Consider the following 17449-nt stretch of genomic DNA (forward strand, 5'->3'; position numbering starts at 1 on the left):
ATCCCTGTCCATCACCAACTCCGGGAGTTTTCTCAGACTCATGTCTATTGAGTCGGTGATGCCATCCAAGCATCTCATCCTCTGTCGTCCCCTTCTCCTGCCCTCAATCTTTCCCAGCATCAGGGTCTTTTCAGATTAATCAGTTCCTCGCATCCAGTGGCCAGAGTATTGGAGTTTCAGCTTCAGCATCAGTCCTTCCAATGAATATTCAGGACTGATTTTCTTTAGGATGGACTGCTTGGATCTCCTTGCGGTCCAAGTGAAGTCACTCAGTCGTGTCCGACTCTGTGACCGCAGGGACTGTAGCCTACAGGCTGCTCCGTCCATGGGTTTTTCCAGGCAAGAATACTGGGGTGTGAAATGAGTTAGTACCTTGCATAAAGCACTGGTCTGAGGGGGAGACACATTGTAAAAAGACTGACCATGACTTCCTACTTCACAAAGAGAAAATAGGTTAAATATGAGTTTGAAGGTAAGGAGGCAAAAGTGCTAATGAAGATGAAAATTGTTTTGTACCAGGCGGAAGCTGGTGGGGGTCTGCAGAAGGGGCCTACAGGCTGACCTGATTGGGGTCTGGAGACAAAAGCGCTTCATACTCTGGAAGAGGAGAGAGTTGCTCTCAGGGCCCAGTGAGCTGCCTGGTCTTGATGGAGTGGTGGAAGGAGAGCTAGGAAGGTCTTCTGGCCGATGCGGTGAGGGAGGGAGCTCTCCTGCGGACCTGGAGCTGCTCGGAGAGGCAGTTGGGAGCTAGTGAGAGTTTCTGAGCGAGAGTGTCGCGTGGCCGCCACCTGTTCTGCCTTTATTACCAGCAGAAGGAAAAAGATTGGGGGTCTTTGCACTCCCAGGACGTGCTCACCCTTGAATGCAATGAGTGATAAGGGGCTTGGGGGGAGATGCTGCACAAATTCTAAAGAAAGCCGAGGGCTGGAGTGGAGGAGGGGCTTTGAAAGGCTTCCCAGAAGCTGAGGGGCGCAGGGCTGGCTGCTGGAACCCCAGGAGCACCAGTAGGGCTGGCAGGGGCCCGGGGGTGTCCTGCTGCTGTGGCCCCGAGCTGCCGGAGAGCTTGTCCACGAGGCGGGTGACACGGTGAACTTCCCTGACGCTCACACTCAGGGTTGTCTTAGGCAGACATTCTGCCAGGAGGAGGAGCGCCAAGTGCAACAGAGATCAGCCTCGGGCCTGGGTAGTCAGGAAAGACTGCCTGGGTTCGTCCAGAAGCCCGGGGCCTCAGCCGGTGAGCAGGACGCCAGGTGGAGGGGCTGGTGTGGTTACGGACCCGTGGGCTCCGCCAGAAGTCCGTGCACGCAGGCACTTCAGTCCAACTGTGTGACCCCCCTGGACTGCAGCACGCCAGCCTCCTCCGTCCGTGGGAGTCTCCAGGCCAGAACACTGGAGTGGGTTATGCAGGAGATGTAAGACATGCAGGTTCAATCCCTGGGTCGGGAAGATCCCCTGGAGGAGGGCATGGCTACCCACTCCAGTATTCTTGTCTGGAGACTCCCGTGGACAGAGGAGCCTGGTGGGCCACAGTCCATGCGGTCAGGAAGAGTTGGTCTCGATTGAGTGAGTGACACCCAGTCGGTGGGAGATTTAAGTCCTCCCCACCCTCTCCACAAGCCCCCCGTCTGTACTTCCCATGGACACAGAGGTCGGAAGGAGCAAATGCGTGTGTAGACTGGTGAACACCAATGCCAGGGAGCCTCGGGCGTCGTGGCTGGATGGGCATGTGAGCTCACCTGGGGCGCAGATGGAGCACTGTGACCCGTGGGACAGAAAGGAGCCTGGACCGAGCGTGGAGTCGGGGCTCCCCACCCTGCCTGTGACAGGGCCGGTCTCTTAGCGTCCGGAGCCCCATCCTTGTCCTCTGAACCATCTGTAGGTGCCCACGCTGGTATCTGGCACGCTGTAGCCGTTGAGTAAATATTAGTCCTGTCTCCCTCCCACACCCTGCCCCGAAGCCTGCCCCTCTGAAGGGTTCTTATAAGGGATAATGAGCTCATGTAATTAATTGTTTTTTAAAAAGTACAAAGCACTGTATAACTATGGGTTTATTTTTCCTCTCTCGTATCTCACGTTTCCTTAAATTGTTTCATTAATTGCTGATGGAGTGACTCGGTACTTGCTGACCTTTATTGGGCTACATCATTAGGCATCACTGTGATTGTTATGTGAGGATGTAACGCAGCTAGTTGCATAAATTAACCACAATTTCAGTCAACATGATTCCTATGCTAAGTGTGATTATCCCTATTTTATAGATGAGGAAACTGAAGCTTCATGTTCTTTGTAAAGAAGAAAAAACCATCTGTAGTGACGTCACCTAAAATTAACCATGGTTGACATTTTGATATGTTACATTTTTTAACTGAAGTCTAGTTGATTGACAGTGTTGTGTTAGTTTTAGATGCACCACGAGGTGATTCAGTTATACATACACAGCACCTATTTTTTTTTTCAGATTCTTTCCCCTTACAGGTTATTGCAAAGTATTGAATCTCGTTTTCTGTTCTTTGTTCCCCATGGACACACATGGGGATGTACATACATGTACATACATGTACATATATATTTTTCTAAATTTGGATCATATTCTATAAACCATTTATACCATGTGTGTTTTTTTCCCAATTATTTTTATTAGTTGGAGGCTAATTACTTTATAATATTGTAGTGGTTTTGCCATACATTGACATGAATCAGCTCTGGATTTACATGTGTTCCTCATCCCGATCCCCCCTCCCGCCTCCCTCTCCATCCCATCCCTCTGGGTCTTCCCAGTGCACCAGGCCCGAGCACTTGTCTCATGCATCCCACCTGGGCTGGTGATCTGTTTCACACTTGATAACATACATGTTTTGATGCTCTTCTCTCAGATCATCCCACCCTCACCTTCTCCCATAGAGTCCACAAGTCTGTTCTCTACATCTGTGTCTCTTTTTCTGTTTTGCATATAGGGTTATCATTACCATCTTTCTAAATTCCATATATATGCTTTAGTATACTGTATTGGTCTTTATCTTTCTGGCTTACTTCACTCTGTATAATGGGCTCCAGTTTCATCCATCTCATTAGAACTGATTCAAATGAATTCTTTTTAATGGCTGAGTAATATTCCATGGTGTATATGTACCACAGCTTCCTCATCCATTCGTCTGCTGATGGGCATCTGGGTTGCTTCCATGTCCTGGCTATTATAAACAGTGCTGTGATGAACATTGGGGTGCACGTGTCTCTTTCAGATCTGGTTTCCTCAGTGTGTATGCCCAGAAGTGGGATTGCTGGGTCATATGGCAGTTCTATTTCCAGTTTTTTAAGGAATCTCCACACTGTTCTCCATAGTGGCTGTACTAGTTTGCATTCCCACCAACAGTGTAAGAGGGTTCCCTTTTCTCTGCACCCTCTCCAGCATTTATTGTTTGTAGACTTTTGGATAGCAGCCATCCTGACTGGCGTGTAATGGTACCTCATTGAGGTTTTGATTGCATTTCTCTGATAATGACTGATGTTGAGCATCTTTTCATGTGTTTGTTAGTCATCTGTATGTCTTATATCATGTGTTTTAACTGTATTACATGATGGTTTTTTCTTCTAAAAATTAGTGCCGCTATGCTTTACTATGCAAAGATGTTGAGGTAACGATAACAAGAAAGCGTATGATAGAATAATCATAAAGTGTAAGTAAACTTCAGAACTAGGAAAAAATAACAGAAATATGGAAAGCAGCTGAATCGAGGAAATTGCCCGAGGGGAGCTCCGTCTTAGCTTAAGTTCCCTCAGATGTAGACTCTGAGCAAAGAATCTGAGTGCAAGCAGTTTCCTGGCAGATTCAAGGGACACAGGGAGTGGAAGGAGGAACCGATACAGGAAAGGGAAGTCTGTCAATGCAGGGCATGCTATTAGGCAGAAACCAGAGCGGGCAACTGATTCTTAATCCCAGGTTGGAAGCAGTGGAGAGCAATGCAAAGCTGAGGAACCAGACTTACTCCAGGTAAGGGAGCTGGGGTATTTATACACCCACGCCCATCAGAAACTGGTCAAAAACTGCTTAGAGGATGTGGGGAAGCACAAAAAAATAATTCCCAGATACCTCTGGACTGATTTTTCCTGAACAGCCCAAGAGTAGCCTTCTGATGATATGCAGGCACTGGCCATTTGAAATCAGGCTGGTGTGCCCAGAACTGGTTAAAGGAGATCCCAGGGGTGTGACTGAGTGTCACCAATGACTGTTCAAGCTTCAGATGTGGCTGCATGTATATGGCAGAGTCATGACCCACACTGGAATTCTGACGAGAAAAAGGAAGCATTAACCTTTTCCCAGTATGCAATCTCAGTATGATGCTGAAGCGGAAGCTCCAGTACTTTGGCCACCTGATGCGAGGAGCCAACTCATTGGAGAAGACCCTGATGCTGGGAAAGATTGAGGGCAGGAGAAGGGGACAGCAGAGAATGAGATGGTTGGATGGCATCACTGACTCAATGGACATTAGTTTGAGTAACTCTGGGAGTTGGTGATGGACAGGGAGGCCTGGCATGCTGCAATATGGGGTCGCAAAGAGTCGGACACAACTTAGCAACTGGAAAACGTCAACAATCCTCAAAAATGTTTCCCCCTTGGCATTTCATTTGGGAAACATTGCATAGGACCACAGATGATGCTCATAAACAGTATTTTCCTGGAAAATGCAATTGAGGATTTCATGCAACTGTTGTCTGAGGCCTTTTTAAGGATTTTTTTCTGATATGGACCATTTTAAAGTCTTTATTGAATTTGTGACAATATTGCCTCTGTTTTATGTTTGGCTTCTTGGCCCTGAGGCATGTGGGATCTTAACTCCCTGACAAGGGATCCAACCTGCAACCCCCTGCACTGGAAGGCGAAGGCCCAACCACTGGACCACCAGGGAAGTCCCTAATTGAGACGTTTGATTTAGAAGTCAGAGCAGTGAATTTTTCTGGAAGTTACATAGAGGGAAACACTGATCACAAGTTAAGTATTTGTTTGAAATTGTGCAGACGTTCATAAATGTGTATTATGAAGGTGTTAACCATAAAAAAAAAGAGCAGAGTGAAAGACAATTTGACAGTTTCTCAAAAGTTTAAACATAGAACTTCACATGAAATTCGGCTAAAAGAATTGAAAGCAGAAACTCAAACAGATACAGGAACCCCTCAGAGACATCATGAGTCCGGTTCCAGACCACCGCAGTAAAGCGAGTGTTGCAATAAAGCGACCTTCTGTCTCCCTCATGCGTGTGACATTTGTGATTACACTGTACTGTAGCCTATTAAGTGTGCATAGCATTATGTCTAAAAAAAGTACATACCTTAATTTAAAAATGCCTTATAGCGAAAAAATGCTAACCATCACCTGAGCCTTCGGTGAGTCAGGCTTCTTACAGTCGTAACAACAAGGTCTACTGACTACAGTCCACCAGAGCAAATGTAACAATAAAGAAAAAGTGTGAAAAGCCTCACGAATTACCAAAATGCAGCACAGAGGCGTGAAGTGAGCAAATGCTGCTGGGGAAACGGCATCTGTAGACTTCCTGGTCACAGGGTTGTCACTAACCTTCAGTTCGGAAAACACCCAGTAGCTGTGAAGCAGAGTCAAGCAAAGTGCAGGGGAAAGAGGTCTGCCTGTCTTTGCACACCAGTGTTCACTGTAGTGCTGTTCATAGGAGCCAAAAGGTGGAACCAGCCCAAGAGTCTAGCATCAGATGATTGGATTAAAAATGTGCACACCTACAATGGGGTGTTATTCAGCTATAAGAAGGAATGAGGTTGTGATGTATGCTGCAAGTTGGATGGACCTTGAAAACACACTGAGTGAAATACACCAGCCGCAGACAGACAAGTACAGGCCCACTTACATGAGGCGCCTAGGATAGGCGCTTCTCATCAGGATGAAAAATAGAGAAGAGACCACCAGGGCTGGGGGAAGAACGGGAGGCTTATTTAATGGGACTTTGTGGGGGATAATGAAAAAAGTTTTGGCTGCATATAGTGGAGATAGTTATATAACGGGGTGAATACGTTTAATACCACTGAATTGTGCATTTATGAACGGGTAAAATGACAAATATTTACTATATATTTTACCACAGTGTGGAAAGTCAGAGCAGAATATTAAACACATCTCAGGGATGTTGGTTCTGAAAGAGGCTGGTGAGCAGACCTGCAGCAGGAATGAGTTTGAAGCTCAGTTGGAGTAGACTGACCGTGTAGCCTGTAAGTGAGCCTCTGTAAGCGTCCTTTCCACCCAAGCAGGCATGCAAAGATTTGTGAGGCGTTTGTTTCTGTGTTTGCCTGTGTATTTATAACTCAGCTTTTGTCCACAAAGGATATGAGATCATTTGCAAATTGATACAGTCAGGCTAGGCTTAAAGCCTTGGACTACTCCATAATCTCAGTTCAGTTCAGTCCAGTCACTCAGTCGTGTCCAACTCTTTGCGACCCCATGAATCGAAGCACGCCAGGCCTCCCTGTCCATCACCAACTCCCAGAGTCCGCCCAAACCCATGTCCACTGAGTCAGTGATGCCATCCAACCATCTCATCCTCTGCCGTCCCCTTCTCCTCCCACCCTCAATCTTTCCCAGCATCCGGGTCTTTTCAGATGAGTCAGGTTCTTTGCATCAGGTGGCCAAAGTACTGGAGCTTCAGCTTCAACATCAGTCCTTCCAAATGAGCACCCAGGACTGATTTCCTTTAGGATGGACTGGTTGGATCTCTTTGCAGTCCAAGGGACTCTCAGTAGCTTAATATAACAAGTCTTACCCCCCCCCCACAGCCCATTGTGGGCGAGGGGCCTCCCCAGGACAGTTGTCTCCTGACTTGGCCCGGTGTTCCAGGCTTTTAGCTTCTGGCTGATCTTCATCAGCTGACGCCTCCAGGACTGCTCAGGAAGGGACAGGAAGGGCTGGAGTGAAGCACCAGCAATTAAACGGCCACTGCCTGCCTGGTGGGGACAGGTCACCCACGTGTGTTTCATTGACCGCATCAAGGACCTGGAGAACCACACCTCTCCCACGAGTCCAGAATGGGTAAAGCTCGATCTTGATGAACACACGGACACCTACCACACATGTGTGTCCAGTGCGCTAGAAATGGATACGAGTGGATTTAAGACTTGGAGGGGGTGAGAAAACACAAGTAGGATAGAACAGTTAAGCCACAAATTGTTAATACACAGAGAGATGTGTCAGGAGGACCTATGTAATTGCCAAAAACGAGCCCCAGAGCTGGCTGTGAGTTTTCCAGCTGTTGAAAGAGGCAAGGACAACCGTTACAGGATTGCTTTTACTCAGTAACTGCTTAGAAAACACCCACCTCTTCTTAGTGTGAATAACAATGTCTTCTATAGACTTGTCATGAAGAGGACGAGATAATGCGATGAGTAATCTTCTCCACAGCGTCTCCACCATCAAGGTGCAAGGGAAGCCTGGGCTCCTGCCTGGCACAGGAGCCGCAGGGCACGCCGCAGGGCACGGTCCAGCTCAGCACAAGCCGCTCTTGCCCAGTGCAGGGTGGCGCAGGGCCATACCCGGTTCCCAGCGGTGGGGTCCAGGGAGGACGCCTTGGATTCTGTACTGGCTGTTCCCAAGCGCCGCCATCTGTAAGCACTCTCCCACGGGGACAGTGGTGCCTCTTTCAGCGCAGGTTTGGGGCCTGCCTTCCGAGCCCCTGGTGCCTTTTGAGAAGCTTCCCTGGATGGCTCTCAGCCGGCAGAACAGGGAGTGCGCTTAAGGCATGTGTGACAGGAGCTGGGCTAGGCTTGGAAAGTGAGACCACCCTCAAGGATTCTTGCTGTTTGAAGAATGGTCCCGGAACCAGCAGAAGCAGCATCACCTTGGACCTTGCTAGGAATGCAGAGTCTCAGGCCAGCCCCCGACCAGCTGAGTTAGAACCCACGGGGTGGGCACTTGTGTAAGGGCAACTAATCACTAAGTATAGTGTTTTCAGAGTTCAGCCATGGTGTAGCATGCATCACGATCTCATTCCTTTTTGTGGCTGAATAATAGTATTCCACTGTGTGCATGAACATTTTGTTTATCCATTCCTCTGTTCAGAGACACTTGGGTTGGTTCTTCCTTGCGGTAAATCATAACCGTGTTAACTTTTGAGAACTCTGGAAGGCTGCTGACAGGTGGGCACTCCCTGAGCTTTAGGACGCAGCCGCTTGAGGGGCTGGAACGGAGAGGAGGTGAGACGTGCGCCCGCTGCTGGTTAAGGAGGCAAGGAGCGCAGGCATCTAGAGAAACACTGTGGGTGCAGGGGCGTGCTGGCTCTGGGCTGAGAGCATTCCTGTGGCTTGTGTGGGTCTGGATTGCTCAGGCTCAGAGATACCCCGCCCCGCCTCAGTGGTAGACCAAAGTAGGTGACCAGATTCTCTTTTTTAAAAGTTTGTTTTTAACTTTTAATTATTTTGGAGAATAATTGCTTTACAATGTTGTGTTGATTTCTGCCGTGCGACATCACAAGTCAGGCATCATTATACATATACCTCCTCCCTCTTAAGCCTCCCTCGGTAACCCCCATCCCACGCCTCCAGGTCGATGACCAGATTTTCAACAGCGGTTTTACTCATTTTAACTAAACAGAGATAATTGATACTGGTGCCCTCTGTTGGTCCTGGGTGTGGTTCATGATTAGCACCTGTGTAGTGTATTCTAGAGGGGCTTCCCAAGTGGTTCAGTGGTAAAGAATTTGCTTGCCAGTGCAGGAGATGAGGGTTCAATCCCTGGGTCAGGAAGATTCCCTAGAAGAGGACATGGCAACCCACTCCAGCGTTCTTGCCTGGAGAATCCCATGGATGGAGGAGTCTGGGGGACTTCAGTCCATGGGGTCGCAAAGAATTGGATATGACTGAGCAACGAATACTCATTTTCCATATAACCGTTATAACATGAGCAGATTGGTGTACCAATAGGTAAAAATTAACCTCATCATATTTAGAATTTCTTTGATCTGTATTGAAGTTGATTAGTTTTTTTAAAAAATTATGTATGTATTTGGCTGCCCTGGGCCTCACCTGCGACACTCAGGGTCCCATCCTCAGTGCAGCCTGTGGGATCCAGTTCCCTGACCAGGGTCAAACCCAGGCCCCCTGCAGTGAGAGCGTGGCATCTCAGCCCTGGACTGCCAGGGAGTCCCATCAGTAGCAGCGTCTTGATATTTGCAGTTCCCTTAAGTACCTGTTTGTGCAGGACGCTTGATCACCACGAAGGTGACTCTTGACACGGTCACTGCCTCCTTGCACACCCTCTACTCTCTAAAACGAGTTGGAGGCAGTTACCTTTTCCTGACTCTTCTGATTCTAATGACTGTGCATACATGTTGTCATCCATAAGTCTCTACTATTATTTTCTTCCCCTTTCTTTTTACATTGTTTCCTATTCACTGTCCAAGAATTTTATGTGTTTGATTAATGTATAATAGTTTCTTTAGCCGTCCTTAAATTGTTGGATTTGGGGGTTAAGTGTGATTTTAATTTTTAGTCTTGTGTTTATTAAAAATTATTGAGTGCTTACCATAGGTTAAACCCAGTACACTTCTTTACATATGTTTAATTCTTGTAACAACCCCATCAGGGTAGGTACTGTTAATATTCTCAGGTTGCAGACCAGGATCTGAGCCTCAGAGAGCGTCCAGGCAGTGTCTGAAGTTCCCCATGGAAATGGTGCGGGGGGTCCCTTCAGAACCTTCACTTTGACCCACCACTTCTTGGCCATTTCCTCCTTTGGGGTCCTTGTGGGAAGAATTGCCCGTTAAAGAGGTCGCAACCCCTTTTTTCAGTGTGATGGCCCATAGGCGACCTGGGATCACAGAAGACAGAGGTGGTCTGTTTAGCAGAATCTCAGGATGGTAAAAGGTTTGGGCGGATTCTCCAGGCAAGAATTCTGGAGTGGGTAGCCATTCCACTTCTGCGGGGGGATCTTTCTGACCCAGGGGTCTCATGTCTCCTGCATCGCAGGCAGAATCTTTACCGTCTGAGCCGCCAGTGAAGCCCCACCCCCTTTATTTTTTCCGCCTACCTCGCAGGATGTCCCTTGAAATGCAGCCCGTACCTTCGGTTGGAATATTAGATCGTCTTCTCAGAGTCGCAGCCTCCCTCCCATCACGTAACTAATGTGCCTAGAATCTGGCTGCCCCAGAATTTCACTCTCCACTGTGGACATATCTGATCCCATAAGCCACTTCCTGACTCTGCCTGTGAGCAGAGTATCGGCACCAAAGCCGTCTGTGTCTTGGGTCTTCCCTAGTATTAAGCATCTGATGAATAGAATGATCTGAGAGACCAACCAGGCAAGTGGTTTTCAAACTATGTTCCAAGAATCCTGGGATTCTCTATGGTATCTAAGGACTGTCTTGCAAGTCCAGGGGTACACATCAAGTTCTTATCTCTGTTGTATATATTTACTTACATGGGTCCAAAATATTTATCCTATTCTGCTACCTTTTTTATGACTCTTGTCTGGGATGTAGAAAAGATTCTTATATACTCAAATACACTCATGTTTCATGATGAGAATTGCCTGGCTGGCTGAAGTACAAACTGGAATCAAGATTGCTGGGAGAAATATTCAATAACCTCAGATATGCAGATGACACCACCCTTATAGCAGAAAGTGAAGAAGAACTAAAGAGCCTCTTGATGAAGGTGAAAGAGGAGAGTGAAAAAGCTGGCTTAAAACTCAACTTTCAAAAAACTAAAATCATGGCATCTGGTCCCATCACTTCATGGCAAATAAATGGGGAAACAATGGAAACAGTGACAGACTTTATTTTCTTGGGCAGAATCACTGCAGATGGCAGCTACAGCCATGAAATTAAAAGAAGCTTGCTCCTTGGAAGAAAAGTTATGACCAACCTAGACAGCATATTAAAAAGCAGAGGCATCACTTTGCCAACAACGGTCCATCTAGTCAAAGCTATGGTTTTTCCAGTAGTCATGTATGGATGTGAGAGTTGGACTATAAAGAAAGCTGAGCACCGAAGAATTGATGCTTTTGAACTGTGGTGTTGGAGAAGACTCTTGAGAGTCCCTTGGACTGCAAGGAGATCCAACCAGTCCATCCTAAAGGAAATCAGTCCTGAATATTCATTGGAAGGACTGATGCTGAAGCTGAAGCTTCTGACTTTGGCCATTTGATGCAAAGAACTGACTCCTTGAAAAAGACCCTGATGCTGGAAAAGATTGAGGGCGGGAAGAGAAGGGGACGACAGAGGATGAGATGGCTGGATGGCATCACCGACTCAATGGACATGAGTTTGAGTAAACTCTGGGAGTTGGTGATGGACAGGGAGGCCCGGCATGCTGCAGTCCATGGGGTCACTGAACAAGAAACACACTCATTTTGACTGACATTTTTTTCTATATTTTTTCATAAATGTGAGTCCTCTCCATGGTTGAGATAAATATTCTTACCCATTCTCTGTTTAGTTCTAACTCATCACAGTGTTATTCAAAAGGACTTTTTTATAAAATGTTTTTGTATGGTTGTCTATATAATTATGCTTTATTTCTAAAAGTATCACATAATGATTTGAGAATGTGCATTTTCCAGAGTTCTCTTTTTCATTTGAGTGTTTCTTTACATCCTGGTATCTGTATATATCTCAGCTGGGTTTTTTTTTTTTTTTTTTATGTTACAGAATTTTGGAGCAGGAGGGGACATAATCCCCACCCTCCAAACATAGTAAAAAAAAAAAATACAACATTTATGTGTCTGAGGACATATACATTCAGTGTTACTGATTTCATCACTTGAGTAGCTTTAAATTCTGTTAATACTTTTATCTCTTAACACTTTATATGCTAACATCTATTTTTAAACTACTGCCTCAGTACACCAGGCTTCCCTGTCCTTCACCCAGAGCTCACTTAAACTCATGTCCACCAAGTCAGTGATGCCATCCAACCATCTCATCCTCTGCCGTCCCCTTCTCCTCCTGCCCTCAACCTTTCCCAGCATCAGGGTCTTTTCTAATGAGTCGGCTCTTCACATCAGGTGGCCAAAGTATTGGAGTTTCAGCTTCAGCATTAGTCCTTCCAATGACTATTCAGGACTGATCTCCTTTAGGATGGACTGGTTTGAATCTCCTTGCTGTCTAAGGGACTCTCAAGAGTCTCCTCCAGCACCACAGTTCAAAAGCATCAGTTCTTTGGCGCTCAGCTTTCTTTATGGTCCAACTTCACACCTGTACATGACCACAGGAAAAACCATAGCTTTGACTGTATGGACCTTTGTCAACAATGTGATGTCTTTGCTTTTTAATGCACTATGGAGGTTTGCCATAGCATTCCTTCCAAGGACCAAGGGTCTTTTAAATGGTTACATTTGATTAAATTACTGCATTAGCTTAGCAGAGACTTGCTGACTTTTAGATCATCTCTCTAGTTGTAATTTTGAAAGTAAACCACTTAATTTTTTAATTTCCCATTTTTGAATTGAAGTATAGCTGATTTACAGTGTTGTAGTTTCTGGTACAGCAAAACGATTCTGGTATACATACGTATATGTTCTTTTTCACCTTCTTTTCCATTACGGTTTATTACAGGGTATTGAATATAGTTCCCTGTGCTATCCAGTAGAAACTTGTTGTTTAATACATTTTTATACTTTTATTTTTGACAGTTTAAACTATTTCTCTAGGGGAGTTGGCACATTTGAAATTTGGTCTCATTTGTATTATCTTTTTCTCTCATTTTCCTTTCACTTTTCAACTCTATACCTTCTATTACAGTAGACTGGGTATCCTTTTTGTCATTTTAAGTGCAATCAGAATAAAATCTTACCTAAGTTACCTGAGGATAAAAAAGCAATTTCTGCCTTCATTTTTTTTGTTTTTCTATAAAACTGAGGCTTCTTTCTCTGAACGATAGAGTCTTGCATCTTTGGTTTCAGCCCCATTTTCTCTAACCCCCATTGTCTCTCCAACTCCTCAATGTATCTTGTTCTCTGGGACAGAAAATAAACTTTTTAAAATTACATTTCTGAACCTTCGAACCTGCCTTGAATCGTCACATCTTATGACTGATAACACCCATCAGCTGCATCACCCTTATCTCTGTAGTGATTTCTAGCACTTTTCTTTATTTGTACTTTCTTCTTCATTTCAGTTCTCTTCTTTGTTTTCATGCCTCTGGACCTTTGGGCTTTGATCAATAACTTACTTATTACCATTGCGTTTTCTCAAGCCTCGCTTCTGCTTTCAAGCAGAAAGTAAAGGCCAGATAATTAACCTTCAAGGAAAGGACTTTCCTACATGGTCTGAAAATAATATTCCATTTAGCACCGAGAGAAGAGTGAGGAAGGAAAGGAAACAGTAGCTTTCATCACCTGCTTCTTCTGTGATTTGTGCTCCGTGCTTCTCATGTCTAATTCTGCAACCGCTTTTATTAGCCCTTCAGTCTTGAGGTTGGATTGCTCCTTTCTGTTGCCTGCGGTACTGTTTCTCTGTTTCAGATATTAAAAAGGAAAAGAGAAGGACAAATATAGTATCAGCCGCAGTTTGTGTTGGGCCGTTATAGCAGAAAACCCCAATAACAACAGCCTCATCGCATAGAGGCTTGCTTTTCCTGCCTAGTAAGAAGTTCAGTGGTCTGCGTCTTAGCCCTGGGAGAATAGTCCACGAGGCACCGGTGTCCCAGCACCGCCTTTCTGTCCTGCTCGGGCAGGCTTAGACGGCACCTCTGTCCTTGTGCTCACAAAACAGCTGCTGTGGCTCCGGGCCTCACCCCTGCCTCCGAGGCAGGAGGAGAGAGAGGAGAAAAGGCAGAAAACATGTGCCGGCGAGTCAGTCCTTGGCAGGGAGTTTGCCTGGAAGTCTCTGCTTCTGTTTACATCTCCTTGGCCAGAATCGTGTCAGATTGCCCAGCTGCCATCTGCACGGGAGCTGGTCGCTCACTTGAGCACAGTTAAGTCTCCTTTATTAAGGCGGAAGAGCAGGACAGTGCTGTGCGGCAACAACACTGTGTACACAGCTAAGTGTCTTCTTGATGTTTGTTCAGACACTCCTGGTGGGGCGGGGCGTTGTTTGTTTTGGCTTTTCAGTCTTGAGGTTATTATTCTCCAGCTGGATATCCCTTTTATTTTTTTTTTAAAGTCTCTCAGCTACTTTTGCATTGCTTTCATCTATTTGCTTAATTTCATAGTTGGGGTTTGAGCCTCCATTTATCTTCCAGCTCATTAATTCTTTTCTCCACTGATAACTGTCTTTAACAATGTTTTCAGAAGATGTTTATTAAGGACCCGCTTTTAAGCATGGGTCTAAATATTGTCAGTTCTTCTTTGCTCTTCTCCCACTGTCTGTATTATCATCCAGTAGTCCTTCACTTGTAATTCTTCTTTTAAACATCCTCAGGCCTTAATTTATGTTATAATTGGAAGTTTGTACCTTTTGGTCCCTTTCGTTCATTTCACTGCACCCCACCTGCTGCCTTTGGCAGCTTCTCTGTGATATGAGTTCAGGTGTTGGTTCTTTCTTTTTAAGAGATTCTATATATAAATGACATCATACAGTATCTGTCTGTCACTCTCGATCCATCCATGTTGTCCCAGTGGCGGCATTTCCTTCCTTCTTTCTTTTTTTTTTGGCCACGTCACATGTCATACGGGATCTTAGTTCCCTGACCAGGGATCAAACCTGTGACCCGTGCAGTTAAGTATGGCATCTTAACCAATGAACAGCCAAGGACATCCTCCTTTTTAAAAAATGGGTGAATAATACTCCATTCTATACGCCAAGACTTCTTTATCCATTTATCCACTGCTGGACCCTTAGGTTGTCTCCGAGTCCTGGCTGTTGTGAGTAACACTACAGGGAACGTGGGGTTGCAGGCATCTTTTCAAGTTAATGTTTCATTTATTTTCTGGGTAAATGTCCAGAAATGGAATTGCTGGATCATACGGTAACTCTATTTCTAATTTTTCGAGGAGCTTTCCCCTGTTTTTCCGTTGCTGCCCCAGCTTACATCCGCTCTAACGGCACCCAAGGCTCCCCTTGCTCCACATCCTTAACAGTGCTTATCTCTCATCTCTTTGATACCAGCCATTCTTACAGGTGTGAGGTGGTATCTTATTGCAGTTTTGATTTGTATTTCACTGATGGCTAGGAATGTTGAGCATCTGTATGTCTTCTTTGGAAAAACGTCTAGTCAAATCTCTTTTCTCTCAAAGTAGATTTTCATTCAGTCTTGCTCATTTGTGGGGTCACTCCTTCCTTCAGTTTTCCTCTTGTTTCCTATAAGCTACTTCCATTCCCAGTGGAATCTTGAGATCTTTCTTTGAGACTTAAAATTTGAAAATTGAATTTATGCTACAGTTAGCATTTTCCTTACTTTAAAAAAAATTATTGATTGCTGCCCTGGGTCTTCGTTGCTGCATGCAGGGTTTTCCAGCATCAGCCCTTCCAATGGATGGTCAGGGTTGATCTCCTTTAGGATTGACTGGTTTGTTCTCCTTGCGGGCCAAAGGACTCTCAAGAGTCTTCTCCAACACCATGATTCAAAAGCATCAGTTCTTCAGCACTCAGATTTTAGGGTTAGTTTCTTTTATTTAACAACCTGTGACTTGATACCAACATCTGTAAAAACATGTAAAAAGAAAATGTATCGAAGGCATGCTTTGGCCACACAGAGACTTACTGGTGTCCTGTTTCGTGGGATGATGGATGAGGACCGTCCGTCTGGGAGCTGATAGCTTAAAACAACAACCATCACTCCCTCTTCAGCTAATTAAGACAAATTTCCTGGAGGATATGGAGTCCAGGGGCTGACTGGGGAGAGTTGATGACCTGCTTATTCTTTCAACAGTTCTTGGCATTAGCGAAAGTAAGGTTCAGAGAGAGTTAGTAAATTAAATTTCCCAAATACACACAGCTGGTAAGGGAGTATATCACCCTCAAGTTAGAAGACCCAAAAAGCAGTGGTTAAAGCACGCAGGGTTTCAGTCTTTCCCGGAAAAGAGGTCCGCGCTGCATGTGACACTTGCGGGCGAGTGTGGTGGCAGCGTGATGTCAGCAGGGAGTCGAGCCTGTTCAGCTCTGTTATTCTCCTAAGGTGCTGCTCTGGTCCTCGGGGCCCAGTATGGTTGCTGGCCATCACGTCCACACCATAAGTAGTTGTTCAGTCGCTCAGTCGTGTCTGACTCCTTGGGACCCCATGAATCGCAGCACGCCAGGCCTCCCTGTCCATCACCAACTCCCGGAGTTTACTCAAACTCATGCCCATCGAGTCGGTGATGCCATCCAACCATCTCATCCTCTGTCGTCCCCTTCTCCTCCTGCCCCCAATCCCTCCCAGCATCAGGGTCTTTTCCAATGAGTCAGCTCTTCGCATCAGGTGGCCAAAGTCTTGGAGCTTCAGCCTCAGCATCAGTCCTTCCAGTGAGTATCCGGGGTTAATTTCCCATAGGATGGACTGGCTGGATAAGGAACAACAGGGTAGAAAAGGGAAAGTTATGATGTGTCCTTTCCCTCTCAGGAGATGTCTTAGGTGATTTTCTGAAAGAAGCAGACTCTGGGCTAAAGGTTTGGGTCGAAGTGATCCATCAAGGAGGTGCCCCAGAAGAGACTAGCAGGAGGGTGCGGGACGTGAGGATGGGACGGGGGGAAGCCAGGCAGGAGGCTGTCTTCGGGAGCACAGGTTACACCTTGTGCCTCACCCGAGGCGGAGGAGCCAGCTTCTAGATGCCCACCCCTGTCTCTCACTGGCCGTGGCTAGAGTGGAAGAGACCCGGGCACTTTGCTGCGTGTGAGGGAAAATCACATTCGAAAGGGCGAGACAACCTCTTGTTGAGGGGTTGCTCTGTGCCTTGTAGGATGTTGAGCAGCGTCTCTGGACCAAAGACAAACTTTTGAAACCCCTCTCTGTCTGCCCCTCTGCGCACCTCACCCGCACCTCACACCTCACCTTTGGCTTGAATTGTTAACTGTGAAGTGGCTCTGTCATTTTTTAGTTGCTTATGTTGCTTTTGGCGTGCTGAGTCTCGGTTGCCGCGTGGCCTTTGGCTGGGTGAGCAGGGGCTGCCCTTCAGTCGCGGCGCGGCTCCTCATCGTGGGGGCTTCTCCTGTCGCAAGGCGTGGGCTCCCGGGGCAGGGAACGGTCTCAGTTGCTTTTTGACATGTGCGATCTTTCCAAACCAGGGATAGAACTTGTGTTCCCTGCCTAGGCAAGTGGATTCTTAACCACTGGATGCCAGAGAAGTTCCTGTTCTTTTCTTTTGAAAAATATCTTTTCCATTAAAAAATTCCTAAAGTAATGGATGCACATTTGAATCGATTTTCAAATCAGTGAAGTGTTTAAAGTGAAAAATCACAGTCTCCCTTCACTTCCCCATCCTACTTCACCGAGGTAACCATAGGTTTTTTTTACACTCACTGGTGGTTCTTTTTTTTTTTTTTTTTTTGGTAATAGGTTTATTGAGCTATAATTCTTATGCCATAAA

At 46.0% G+C, this 17449-nt stretch overlaps 1 protein-coding gene across 1 annotated transcript in view; it reads left to right on the plus strand.

The window, feature by feature from the left end:
- KCNK13 (potassium two pore domain channel subfamily K member 13) overlaps positions 1–17449 on the plus strand; it is a 108261-nt gene that overhangs the window by 1014 nt on the left and 89798 nt on the right. The gene's annotated exons all lie outside the window — the stretch shown is intronic.

The sequence above is a fragment of the Odocoileus virginianus genome, chromosome 6 (genome assembly GCF_023699985.2).
Source record: "Odocoileus virginianus isolate 20LAN1187 ecotype Illinois chromosome 6, Ovbor_1.2, whole genome shotgun sequence".
Taxonomy (NCBI): Eukaryota; Metazoa; Chordata; class Mammalia; order Artiodactyla; family Cervidae; genus Odocoileus; species Odocoileus virginianus.